The 13679-nt window shown below is 35.1% G+C and overlaps 1 long non-coding RNA gene across 1 annotated transcript; it reads right to left on the reverse strand.

The window, feature by feature from the left end:
- Positions 1–11695: 11695 nt before the first annotated feature.
- Positions 11696–12506, reverse strand: LOC142554976 (uncharacterized). The gene is made up of 3 exons (XR_012822289.1): positions 12300–12506; positions 11960–12203; positions 11696–11894 (listed from the first exon to the last, which is right to left on the reverse strand). It is a non-coding gene; the product is annotated as an uncharacterized LOC142554976 (long non-coding RNA).
- Between the last annotated feature and the right edge of the window lie 1173 nt (positions 12507–13679).

The raw sequence follows: 13679 nt of genomic DNA on the forward strand, positions 1-13679 counted from the left end.
CTTTGAAAAAGTTGAGAGAAAAACTCAAAACTATATGATTAAACTCAATGAATAATTTGTTCTACAATGATGAATTTCAAGTATATATTGTTTACAAATAATAAAGATATCAAAAAGATAACTAGGTAACAAAATTTGAACCAAATCTGCGCCAAATCTTCGCGGATATCTTTAGGACACGGACCCCGTGTAGACCTCCGGGTACGGGTCCGTGTATACTCGGGAAAAATACTCTCCGGAAAACAATGGACACGGACCCCGTGTATGGGTCCGGAGCAGGGTCTGTGTAGGCTCGGGAATTCTCATCTTCGAGGATGATTGACATGAACCCCGTGTATAGGTCCGGGGTGGGGTCCGTGTAGACTCGGTCTTTTTAATTGTATTCGTTTGGCCTTCAAGCTCACTCACATGCATCCCATGCCTCACGACTCCTTCAAGGCTTGGAACCTTGCTTGCAAGCTCTTCTCGATCGCTCATGAGTCCATTCAATGCATCCTTGAATATTCTTCCAAACACTAGCACGTCATGCCTGGCTAGATTCATATCATACTCCCCTTTTTCAAAAAGATTTGTCCCCAAATCTTGTCCATCTACGCAAAAACGAAGTAAGTTAGTAATAAAAAGGATTAAATTATCAACATGCTTACCTTTAAACTCAAGTTTGTAGGTGCTATTGTTTGCTCGCTCCTTCAGCACTGGAATTCCCAACATCACGGTCGCCTTCCCTATGTATTCATACATTGCTCCATACGATAAATAATACATGACACAAAATGACATTAAGAAAATCTCATTAAGCATCACGAAAATTAAATTCCTCCCCTTCTTAGACCTAGTTAACAACACAAAAATTTCTAAACAAGTGCACAACCATAGTTCACTAGGAATAAGAATTACTTCATGCCACACATAAGAATTAAACTTAAGTGCCTTTTCCCTATATGCAATGCATCTTTCACTACACAACTTAACATACCTATTTATATGCAACCAACACATATAATCATGAATTATATCAACAATCAAACCACAGTTATGCGTCTCAAGAACAAGTCGATCATGAAATAAATATAGACCAAATAGTATATTCTCTCTAAACATAAATTCATCATGAATGAAGTAATTATCATGTCCAACCATCAACCTCTCAAAGCCATCACCAACCAAATATAAATCATGCAAATAGAACACACTAAATGTACTATCCATGTAATATCTCATCTCACTACAAAAATCTAAGTCTAATGTATATAAACCATTGTAGCAAGTAAACCACATCAACTTAGTAAATAATGAGACATCAAAATTCATAGTAGGTACATGCAATTCATCCATGGTCTCAAATTCAAAATAATCAAAGAATAACGGTAAATTTACACCCGACCCCTTAACCACCACATTTGCAACATGTTCTTCAAGCTCTTGGAAACGATACATCAAAGAATTAAGATAAGGACGGAAGTCATACCTCATGGTTGTTGCGTTGGCAACTAACCATATCTCACCTTGATTACTTCCAACATCATGTCGATCAACACGTGGCCATCCTCCACCAACAGTTCTTGCTCGCTTCCTCATCATGACATCTTCATAATCCGGCAAGAGTGAAATAACAATGCTCGGAATTGAACCGGCGATATCATTATAATGATAATAAACCACTGTGTACAAAGGTACATGAAGAGGTTTATGCAAAAACAAGTAACTCTCTACCTCAATCTTTTCACTCCTTTGGACCTTTAATTTATTTTTCTTTTCTTTTTCTTCTTCTTTGGCCTCTTTTTCTTTTTCATCTTTTCTCTCTTTTTTCTTTTCTACGGCCATCTCACTCTTTTGTTCACTCTTTCTTTCAGCCATTTTAAATTCTTTTTCACTCAATTCATGAAGTGTCAATTGAACCTCAAGGACTCCTTTTGGATTCAATTGAACAAGAGAATCACAAGTTCCTCCAAACATGTATTCAACATAATATTTCCTTGCCTACTCTCCTCCTCCATCGTAGACAACTTAGAAACCTCTTCACCACCTAATGATTCAGCTCCCACTGTACACAATTTAACAATATTCAACTTACCAACTAGCGGAATACCATCATCATCAAATCTAGCCTCAACTTCAGATTTAGATTTAACAGCACTCTCAGCCTCAACCTCAACCTCCATTTGAGATTTAAGCTCAACTGGTGATTTTACTACGGTCACCTCCTCACGTGGACATTGGCTAATTTCATGCCCAACGGCTAAACACCAACAACATATAATATCACAAGTACTAGAATGTGAGTTTTTACATGTACCTTGATATTCATATTTGCTAGCTTCACATCTCGACTCCTTCTTTGGCCTAGCACTGATTTTCTCTTCCAAGCTCGTCCTCCACGTGGGTGCCAACGACTCCCCATGCACACCATGTTCACCTCTTCTGCCTACTCCTCTATTATCCTCACATCGCCTATCATCATCTCAATCCAAATGCGACGCCCTATTCCATCCAAATCTACTACCTCGTCTATTCTCATCAACATGCCTATCATACATCTCCTCTTCTTCACACCTCCTATACCTCTCACGTAGAGGCTTAAACTCCTTCTCCCACATTCTATCCAACCCTCTTAACGTTGATTGAAATTGACGATCGTCAACCATTATACCTGCAAGAAAAGATTAGTATAAAACAATAAAAGAATAAAGTTTCCTCACCACGAATCCTCACTGGTCACTCCAATGAAAATTCACTCGACTCTCCTTTTTTTTCTCTCTTTTTTTTTGTCCTCACTACAAATACCTCACACTTCACTCCAAGAAATTAACACTCACACTCAAGTATTTCACTCGATTTTGAGAATTCTCTCGTAGGATATACTTTTCAGACTTTGTAGCTTGTGTGTATCAAACTCACAAGTTCAAACTTCACGACACTTGTAAACTGATAGACACGGACTGCTTAAAACAAGAAATTTGAAATATTTTTTTTTTTGATTTTGAGAGTCACTTGAATATGACTCACAACAGAAATAAGAACAAGATTCAATGCTAAATAATAGCACAATTTTTTTTATTGTGAAAGGCACTTGAATATGGCTCCCACAAGAGAATAGAACAAAATAGCAAAACCAATCTATGGAAAAATTTCGAAATTTTTGTACTCTTATTTTTTTTTTATTTTTTTATTTTTTTTCCTCTTGCACAAGGATTCTTTGTGCACTCGAAAAAAGAAAAAAAATCAGATAATTTCGAGAATCAAAAGACTCACGAAGACTAAGAACAAACGAATAAAACAGATCTGATAACAAACAAGGATAAATACAGATCTGAAAATAAAAAGGATAAACTTACTTGAATCAAAGGGAACCTAAAGCTCTGATACCAAATGACGCGATCCTTCGATCACGAAAAGCAAACGCGCTCAAAAAACGGAGTCACGCCCTCGATTCGATGAAATAAAGAAACGGTTGTGTTGTCCCGATCTTTTTGAAACAAGTAATTGTGTAATATTCACCTCTAAATCACGAAGAATTTAGCAACAAATATTAATGAGATAAAAAATTGGAATTCAAAACGAACCTTCAAAGAACTCGTCTTTGACAATCCGAGTGAAGAACAATCGACAAACGCCACAAAGTATTAAACTTTGATAAATTTGATTTATGAAACACACGAATGTGTATACAAAGCCACGCTTTGAAAAAGTTGAGAGAAAAACTCAAAACTATATGATTAAACTCAATGAATAATTTGTTCTACAATGATGAATTTCGAGTATATATTGTTTACAAATAATAAAAATATCAAAAAGATAAATAGGTAACAAAATCTGAACCAAATCTGCGCCAAATCTTCGCGGATATCTTTAGGACACGGACCCCGTGTAGACCTCCGGGTACAGGTCCGTGTATACTCGGGAAAAATACTCTCTGGAAAACAATGGACACGGACCCCGTGTTTGGGTCCGGAGCAGGGTCCGTGTAGGCTCCGGAATTCTCATCTTCGAGGATGACTGACACGGACCCCGTGTACAGGTCCGGGGTGGGGTCCATGTAGACTCGGTCTTTTTAATTGTATTCGTTTGGCCTTCAAGCTCACTCCCATGCATCCCATGCCTCACGACTCCTTCAAGGCTTGGAGCCTTGCTTGCAAGCTCTTCTCGATCGCTCATGAGTCCATTCAATGCATCCTTGAATATTCTTCCAAACACTAGCACGTCATGCCCAGCTAGATTCATATCAAGTAGCATGCCTTAGTGGATGTGTTTGTTCACCATACAACTCTTGTAGGTGACCATAAATGTTAGAAACATTTACAACTTCCTCAAACCGTTTTTGCAACTCATATGACATAGAAGCCAACATATATCTCCTAGCATGAAAATCATTGTCTTACCATTTCTCAAGCCTAGTCAGTTCCTCAGCAGGGGCAATGGAAACTTCCATTTTCGGAGGCGTTTTTGTGAGCTCATATGTTATTTTCTTAGAATTTAAAATAATTTTAAAATTCCTCAGACAGTCTAGGTAATTTGGTCCGATTATCTTGTTTTGATTGAGTATATCAGATAGTGGATTTTGAGATGACATCGTAAATATAATGAAAAAAATAGAATAAACGTTGCTAAATATTTTTGGTGGATCGGTTCTGACACCTGCGAAGGTGCTTCAGACACAATATTCTCAATGAGGTGCAATAGCTCGTGTTCTAAGAATGTAAAAACTAATGAATTAGATCGAGTTTGGTTTTAAACCAAGCAAAAAATACTCGAAATAATCATTTGTTAAGAAAGCTGATTAATTTGAAAGTCTATTACCTTGTGTGAACTAAATAACTGAAATGAGGGGGATCAGTTCTTGCTTGTATCGGTTCAGTTATGATGAGAACTAAACTGATATCAGCTCAAACTGATCAAATCAATTTAAAAACAATAGTTAAACAGTTAAGTACACAAGATATGTTTATGGATGTTCGAAGACTTCAACTACTCCTACGTTACCCCTTCTACCACATCGGGTAGGATCCACTAGAAGACTTTGATTTATACAGCACCATGTACAAACCCACTCAGCTTAAGACTTACGCTTCTGCCTAACTGAACTCTTAGCCTAGACTGAAGGCAGCACCTTCAAGCCAACACTTATTTAATGTCTATGTGTTAAAGACTACATACACAAGTTTAACGTCTTTGTGCATGACTCACTCAGCTATTCAATAAGCTTAACTCTTTGTATATGTGAATGATTGTGTGTAAGTGTGTGAGAACTGATCTATGAATACAACACGAATGTGTTCTCACACACTGAGGGAAATGTGCTTCTAATCTAAGTTGATAACACGTTGAAATGTTCCCTCAAATCTGGGCGGATTGCTTCTTGTAAGCTGATATATGATGAGTGTGCCCATCTTCTTTTCTTTGTTTTTCACACACACTTGTTTGTTGATGGTCTTGATCTTGTATTTATAGAGGCTTCGTGACCGTTCTTCAAGACTCATCAAATATGTCTGTTGCAGTTTGAATCTGTTCCTCGATATTTGTGTCTTGTCATTTCTGATAGCCATTCTGGAACGTATTGACTGTAAGCTCCGCTGCAACGTTCATTATTTTCCTTTTGACTGGACAATTGCCTTCCTTAATGCGCACGACTGGATTCCATTTAGATAAGCTTGTCGTGTTCTGCAAACTGGTCAGCTCCTAACTGATGCTCTGAACTGATCAGTTGAACTGGTCTTGAACTGGTGTGTTGAAATCAGTTGACTTGTCAGTTGAACTTATTTCACTGCTTCAGTTGAACTGGTCAGTTGGGCTCTTCATCAGTTGAACTCTTCATCAACTGGCCGGGCTTCTGAAGGTCTTCTGCTGAACTACCTATCAGCTGGACAATCAGTTAAACTGGTCTTTGATATATCAGTTGAACTGGTTCAATTTAGGAAATCAGTTGGCGCTTTCAGTTAGCGTCTCGATAACTTAAGTTTAGGCTCGTTAACTTTCTGCGCACTTAGGTAAATTCATTAAAAACAAAATAACAAGTTTTGTTAACGTCAAAATCAAGATTGCGAACATGAAATGTTCCAAAAATCTCTCCTTTTTTATGATCACAAAACTTGAGTAATTAAAGCAAATTTTTTTAAAAAAATTAATACTAACCCTCTTCCTTTCTGAGAATAAAAAACATTTAAGGCATTTAAGTGAAAAATAAATTTCACTTCGAGGTATAATTAATGAAAACTCCTCTTTAAGAAATGAATTAAAAACGAGTTTTAAATTTTTTTCAGTTCGAGGGATACGAAAGCTCCCCCTCAAAAACTGAACTAAAAACTCCCCCTTAAAAATATAATCATTTATGCGATTTAATGAAGTTTTAACATCTTTTAATCGTTCAATCAGTTTAAACAACAAATCTTAGGATAGCAGTTCATTTACATAGAAACTAACTAGATAAACATGATGTTTATTTAATCAAATACGCGTCCCTTGTCTCATACATTTAATCACACTACTACAGTAGCATATTTTAAACAACATCAAATATCAGTCAATTTATATATAATAGACCTGAATATACCAACAATCGGTTGCCTTGAATGCTTCGAATACTGCATCAATCTTGAGTTTCCTTGCCCGAAGAGCATTTACTTTGCCTTTGAATTGATCTCTTTGCTGGCTAACTGGTCTAGCTGACTCAAACTGGACTCAACTGATGTTAAACCACATTGATCATCTACTTTGATCTGATATGGCAATGAAGCAACGCTATCCTGCTGATGATTAAGCTCCTAATGATCCAACATTTCAGCATAGTTGGGTTTCATCTGTTGATCAGCTGAACTGGTACGCTGGCAACTGAAATCTCGTCCACTGATCAGTTTAGCTATTTTGCTGTCAGTTTGGACTCAAAATCCTGCAAGTTGCTTAAAACAACAAAATACAGATTCGAGAGAAGTGGCTCCAATGTTAGTTTAAGATCCAAAATCTTTTCTCTTCCCACGGTAAACTCATATAAAAATTTTAAGAGGATTTTGAAAACCATTTTAAATAACATTTTGAAACAAATTTAAAATATCAGTTTTCAAATGTTCTTCTTAGAACAGCTAGATCTGATACCAATTGATGGATCAGTTCTGACACCCGTGAGAGTGCTTCAAAATCAATATTCTCAATGAGCTGTAATAGCTCGTGTTCTAAGAATGTAAACACCGATAAACTAGATCGAGTTTGGTTTTAAACCAAGAGGAAAATACTTGAAATAATCATTCGTTAATAAAACTTATTAATTTGAAAGTCTATTACCTTGTGTGAACTGAATAATTGAAATGAGGGGGATCGGTTCTTGCTTGTACCAGTTCAGTTATGGTGAGAACTGAATTGATATAAGCTCGAACTGATCAAATCAATTTAAAAACAATAGTTAAATAGTTAAGTACACAAGATATGTTTATGGATGTTCGGAGACTTCAACTACTCCTACGTCACCCCTTATACCACCTCGGATAGGATCCAATAGAAGATTTTGATTTATACAACACTTTGTACAAACCCACTCAGCTTAGGAATTACGCTACTGCCTTACTGAACTTTTAGCCTTTACTGAAGACAGCGCCTTCTAGCCAACACTTGTTTAACGTCTACGTGTTAAAGACTACATAAACAATTTAACGTCTTTGTGCAAGACTCACTCAACTATTCAATAAGCTTAACTCTCTGTATAATACGTTGAAGTGTACCCTCAAATCTAGGCAGATTGTTTCTTGTAAGCTGATATACGTTAAGCGTGTCCTTCTTCTTTTCTGATGATTTTCACACACTTCTTTGTTGATGGTCTTGATATTGTTTTATAGAGGCTTCGTGACCGTTCTTCAAGACTCATCAAATATGTTCGTTGCAGTTTGAATATGTTCCTCGATATTTGTGTCTTGTTTTTTCAGACAGCCATTCTGGAACGTCTTGAATTTAAGCTCTGCTGCAAAGTTCATTATTGTCCTTTTGAATGGACAATTGCTTTCCTTAATGCGCACAACTGGATTCCATTTAGATAAACTTGTTGTATTATGCAAACTGGTTTGCTCCTAACTGATGTTCTGAACTGATCAGTTGAACTAGTCTTGAACTGGTGTGGTGAAATCAGTTGACTCGTCAGCTAAACTAATTTCACTGCTTTAGTTGAACTGGTCAGCTGTGCTCTTCATCAGTTGAGCTCTTCATCAGCTGGCCGAGCTTCTTAAGGTCTTCTGCTGAACTACCTATCAACTGGACAATTAGTTGAACTTGTTTTTTATACATTAGTTGAACTGGTTCAGTTTGGGCAATCAGTTAGCGCTTTCAGTTAGCGTCTCGATAGCTTCAGTTTAGGCTCGGTAACTTTCTGCGCACTTAGGTAAATTCATTAGAAACAAAATAATAATTTTTGTTAACAACAAAATAATAATTTTTGTTATCATCAAAATCAAGATTGCGAACATGAAATTTTCCAAAAATCTTAAAATATTTTGTAAGAAATAAAATATGAACTTTTGTTTTTGTGAATTTTTCATACTATTTTGACATTTTCACCATCTTCTAATGAAAATGAGAAATCTAATTTTCCTAGTGAGTAGACAAGGCTCAATAGCTAAATTATGATCCCTAATAATATCAGCTAAACACAATTTCCCAAAGGTAGAGCCAAATTGCAACCCTTACATATTTTTGCCATAATTTTGAAGAAAGCCCAATAATATGATTCATTTTCTCTTCATGTTTCGAGCTCGACCCATCAATACTGATTTTTAGTGGACGGTCGACATGAGATCCCCCATTAATATAAGCCTAAGTCATGGGAGTTTCATGTAATTCACATCAAATATGTTATTTGAAGTCACAACTTTCTGGCGTCCATGTCTCCCTAATAATAAGACTCAGACATTGACTGCAGACAGTGTTAATCATGCAACCACCGTTGATGGAAGACAATGAAATATTAAACTTGATTTTAGTTTTCTTTTTAATGATTGATTTAAATTTTGGATCTTATCTAAAATGAGGGATTTTAAATTTGTCTCATCGTTAGTTTTAAAATATCGTGTCATGTTTGTTTGTATGTTTGCCGGTCTTATGTAACTCTTGTTATTACATTAATAATAACGTCCATACTGATTATTTATAATATATGACATATATTATAAATAATAAAAGATTCTCGATAACAGTGAGCTAATTTGATCCATATAAGTCATATATGGATCTATATTCAAATATTAAGTAAATGCAGGGATGCAAATATAATATTACATAGGCTTCCAATATTTTAAATGCATTCAATCCTTAAAAAACTTAAGGATCTTAACCTACAATCTTCAAATCTTGATCTTCCACTAAATATAATTTTTATATTAGTTTTCTATGGCACCTCAGGATACAAATTTAGGGGGATGTAATCGGCCATAAACCAAACTCAATTTAAATAATTATCAAATAAGTAAAAACATAACATGCAAATTATCTTAACATACACCTAGCAAATTGATAATGATTTTCAATTATCATTTTATATAATATCAGATATTATATTTAAAACCATAATATCAAACATTATCAACAAATCACGCATCTTGTAAATTTATCACTAATCGTCATAATTAAAAATAAATTAATAATTTAAATAAACACCTTTATTTAACTTCAGTTAATTCATTAAAATTAAATTTCTTGTAAAATTTATTTTCCATAAATAATTAAAATAAAAATTTAATTATTTATTTCGTTAGAAAATTTCATGATTTAATCAATTTTTTTTCAAAGGTTAATTTGATTATTTTTTTGATAAATATCAATTTTCACCCAAAATTTTCAAAAAGTAAAAAATTGCACCGATGCCCAAAAAGAGTCCTTGTGATGGATGGCTTCTCGCGCCCCTTTCTTGCACTTACCGAGCTGTTCAGGTAGCGCAATTGCCCACTGTCCAAACAGTTTTGGCAGCACTCCTCGCGCCTTGCCCGCCCCCAAAATTTTTTTATTTAAAAATGTTCTTGGTAGACACCACTGCCGCCAAGAACCGTAGGGGCTGCCCGCGAGCATTCCTTGGGCACATGCGCTGATCGGAACAATCTGGGCAGCCACGATATAATTTTTTTGTTGTTGTTTTTGAAAAACGATTTTCCAAGGGCTTTAGTTTTCTGGAATTTTCAAATGTGGTTAGAAATAAATTATTAAACATGATTTAAACAACAAATATTATATGATTGAGAAAATAATGGCTCTAATACCATTACAAAATAAGGAAGCTATCGGAGCGATTTATTTGACTTATAGGCACGGTTTGCCACCGCTCCTACAAATATTGCAACGTTTTAACAAGCGCATTTGTTGCCACCGTTGCTAGGACCAATTAGAGCGGAAGAACAGACCGGTGGTAAATGTTGTCATCACCGCTCTAATAATTTAGTTGTTGCCCCGGTTCGACACCGCTGTAACATATGTTCTGTTGGTGCAGATGTTTAAACCGATCCGAATGCTTTATATCAAGTACGGGCAATACCCGATCTTGCAAGTGAGGATGTTGAATCGGTTGCCAACCGCTTTGGAAACATGGATATTGCCACGATGTTTAAGCCGATGCAAAAGGTGAATCCTAGGAGCAGTTTGCGAAACCGCTTCTGTTTGCAAGTATCAGGCGCAAAGACTAACCACTCCTAAATGTGGGCTCCAAGAGCGCTTCTCTTCACCGATTCTATATTGTGCATGGGAGCGGTTTCAAAACGGCTCTTGAAAATCATACTCCGAAGCGGTTTTTTTGACCACATTTGAATGTTATAATTTAGGAATAGTTAAACATTCGTTCCTACAAATCATGAATCCTAACCAACCGACCACTGCATTAGCTTTCAATTCAACACATTGATTATTTTCTATTCCAAAAATTTTATAATCAATACTTTTGATTTTTCATCCAATCCACTCGACATTGCAAATAGATTTTTTTTTTAAATAACCATTAATATTTCCTTCTAAAAGAAATCATTCCATAACTCAACATAATAAATAGATAAAATAAGTAATGTCATTTCATCAAAAAAAATCAATATATAATCCTAACGAACAATCATTATAAACGAAAATAACATAGCATTCAACTAAAAATATATATTATTTATTTCCAACCCTAATATAAATCCAAATATCCCATTCCAAAATTCTAAAAGCTACTATTCGTTTTCTCTGATGGAGGAGATCTACAGATACTTTCTTGAGCATTTGAAGGAATACTCATATCTTGTTGCATGATTTCTGACATCACACCTGCCATCTACAAAAGAAAACAAATTTTACGTCATGTCATAATACAAATAATTTTTAAAATCTCATTTGTTAATTTCAAACATGTTAATACCTGTCCTGGCAACGTTTCGAGCCCTCGAGATCCCCCAGAAGTTCCGACCATCATACTTTGCATGATACAGGTAAAATTTTGGAATCTCCATCTCAAATTGTCTTTGTGCTTCACATGCTTCCATTTCTGCCTGTAGTCGTGCTTCTCGCTCTGCTTCTTTTGCCTTTATTGCTTTCTCCCATTGTGCTTCTCTCGCTGCCTCCCTGGCTTCCATATCCTTTATTTTTTCTTCCATTTCCTTGAACTTTTCTGTAACATCCGAAGCAGTGTCATATCCTTGGCAATGGCTACGCTTATACTGCTCAGGATTTATAAATAAAAACAATAAATTTATTATTACTACCTCATTCTTCTTCCAATAGTCACATAAAGTTTCCCAAACCTTGGGTGTCAGCTTATGAGGGACAGGACGAATTTGCAAAAGCTCATCGAAAGGAATATTTGGGTCATAAGACGTTGCCTTGACTTCGGTCCTCCATCGCCTCCATGCAGCTCCCATGATTTGCATCACAATATTTCTGTGGCGAGTAGGGATACAAAAACGTGCCTACAAACAATAAAAATTATATTAATTTCAAATTCAAGTTTGGAACTAAAAGCTTCTCAACTTACAGTTACAGATCCCCATGCAAGATCCAAACGATTCTTAGGTATTTTCCTCCAATCTAGAAAACTAAGGAGCAACAAGTTTCCATTCCGAGCAATAGTTCCCACAAAATTTGAAAGCGTGGGTTGCATTTCTTCATAAGGTTGGCACCTTTCATTAAATTTACAACCAATAAGTCATTGGAACCTAATGAATGAACATTCCTCATCACTGTCCTATCACGCGTATTTTGGCTCCTTTGAGATGAATCTAAAAAAGAATTTAAAATATAATATAAGTTCATTAAAAAAAAATGTTACTTCATTGTTGCGAATTCAATCAGCTATTCTTAAAAAAAATTCCAACCTTCCTCGTTATGCTCAACATTGTGTTGTAACTCCAATTCAGTATTTGGTGTTTCCGATGGAGAGTGCGGAGGTGTTACAACTTGTGATTCATTTTCACCATTTAGCCCTCTATTACTTGATTCTGCTCTTCTAGATCTTCCTCTAGTATTTTGAAGCAACTTTTGAATTCTTTTGTTCACCATTTTCAAAGTGAAGCAATTCCTACAAGAAATAGACAAAAATTGTGATATTTTTCAAAATATTATAAAAGAATGATTTATTAACTGATTTTACTCAATATTTTCAAAACCAGACCGGTAATCGAACCGTCAATATTTCAAAAATGGTTCAACCGATCCGACCGATTGAATCAGATGGTCGGACTGGAATAATTTTATATTATATAATTTAATAATATAATATAGTATATAAAGTTTTGATATGTTGCACACCCACCGTGCATACTTATGTGAGCATCGATGAGGTGACATTCATCTATTGAATGTACAATTTTTCTGTGTTTCATCATATCTAATAGGTGATTGTCACCTTATCGAGTTTTTTTTAATTAATTTAAAAATAAAAAAATATTTTAAAATAATTCAAAATAAAATAATTTTACAAAATTAGTTTAATCCGTGATTAAAAAGCTACATATATTAATTAATAAATTATTTTGATTTAATTAAAACATTGTTTATAATTTCTAATTGCGCGATGAATGTATTCAATCTGACATACAATTACTCGACGGGAGCTTCATGTCAAATTGAAAATTATCTGTACAATTACGATTTAATTTAGTTAATTATTTAATATTACTTTTATTTGCATTTGTAAATCAAGTATATTCGATTTTGACGTTCTAAATTAAATTAGAAAATAGAATAATTTTCTCCCTTGTTGTGATGACTAATCATGACAAGTGTTACGTGGTGAAGTTTCAAACTCTAATTTAAGGTAACGCACGTGGTTCACGACTTTCTCATCTAAATTATGTAAATACACAATTTTATTTGTGAGTGTTTTTAGGGATGGGAAATTATATTATACAAATTTATATTTTAAAGTACAAAAAATGTATAATTATGATTGATATATTGTTGGTATATTAGGATTTTTTAACAATGAAAATCGATCTAGTGTTTCAATCTTGGTCCCGGCGGAATTAAAAATGAATCTGTTTGAAAACGGCTCTCATATTTCACGACGATAAGAGCGGTTTTGGATAACTGCAACTATATTTCATTACGATACGAGCGGTTTTGGTGAACCGTTGTTGCAAGTGCTCCGTCGAAGCGGTTCCACAAACGCTCCTACAATTCGAACCCATTACAAACGGTTCCGTGCCACCACTCTTGCTGCTACACTTATTTGGAGCGGTTAAGCAAACGCTCCT

This window comes from Primulina tabacum, chromosome 9, assembly GCF_025594145.1.
Source record: "Primulina tabacum isolate GXHZ01 chromosome 9, ASM2559414v2, whole genome shotgun sequence".
Lineage (NCBI taxonomy): Eukaryota > Viridiplantae > Streptophyta > Magnoliopsida > Lamiales > Gesneriaceae > Primulina > Primulina tabacum.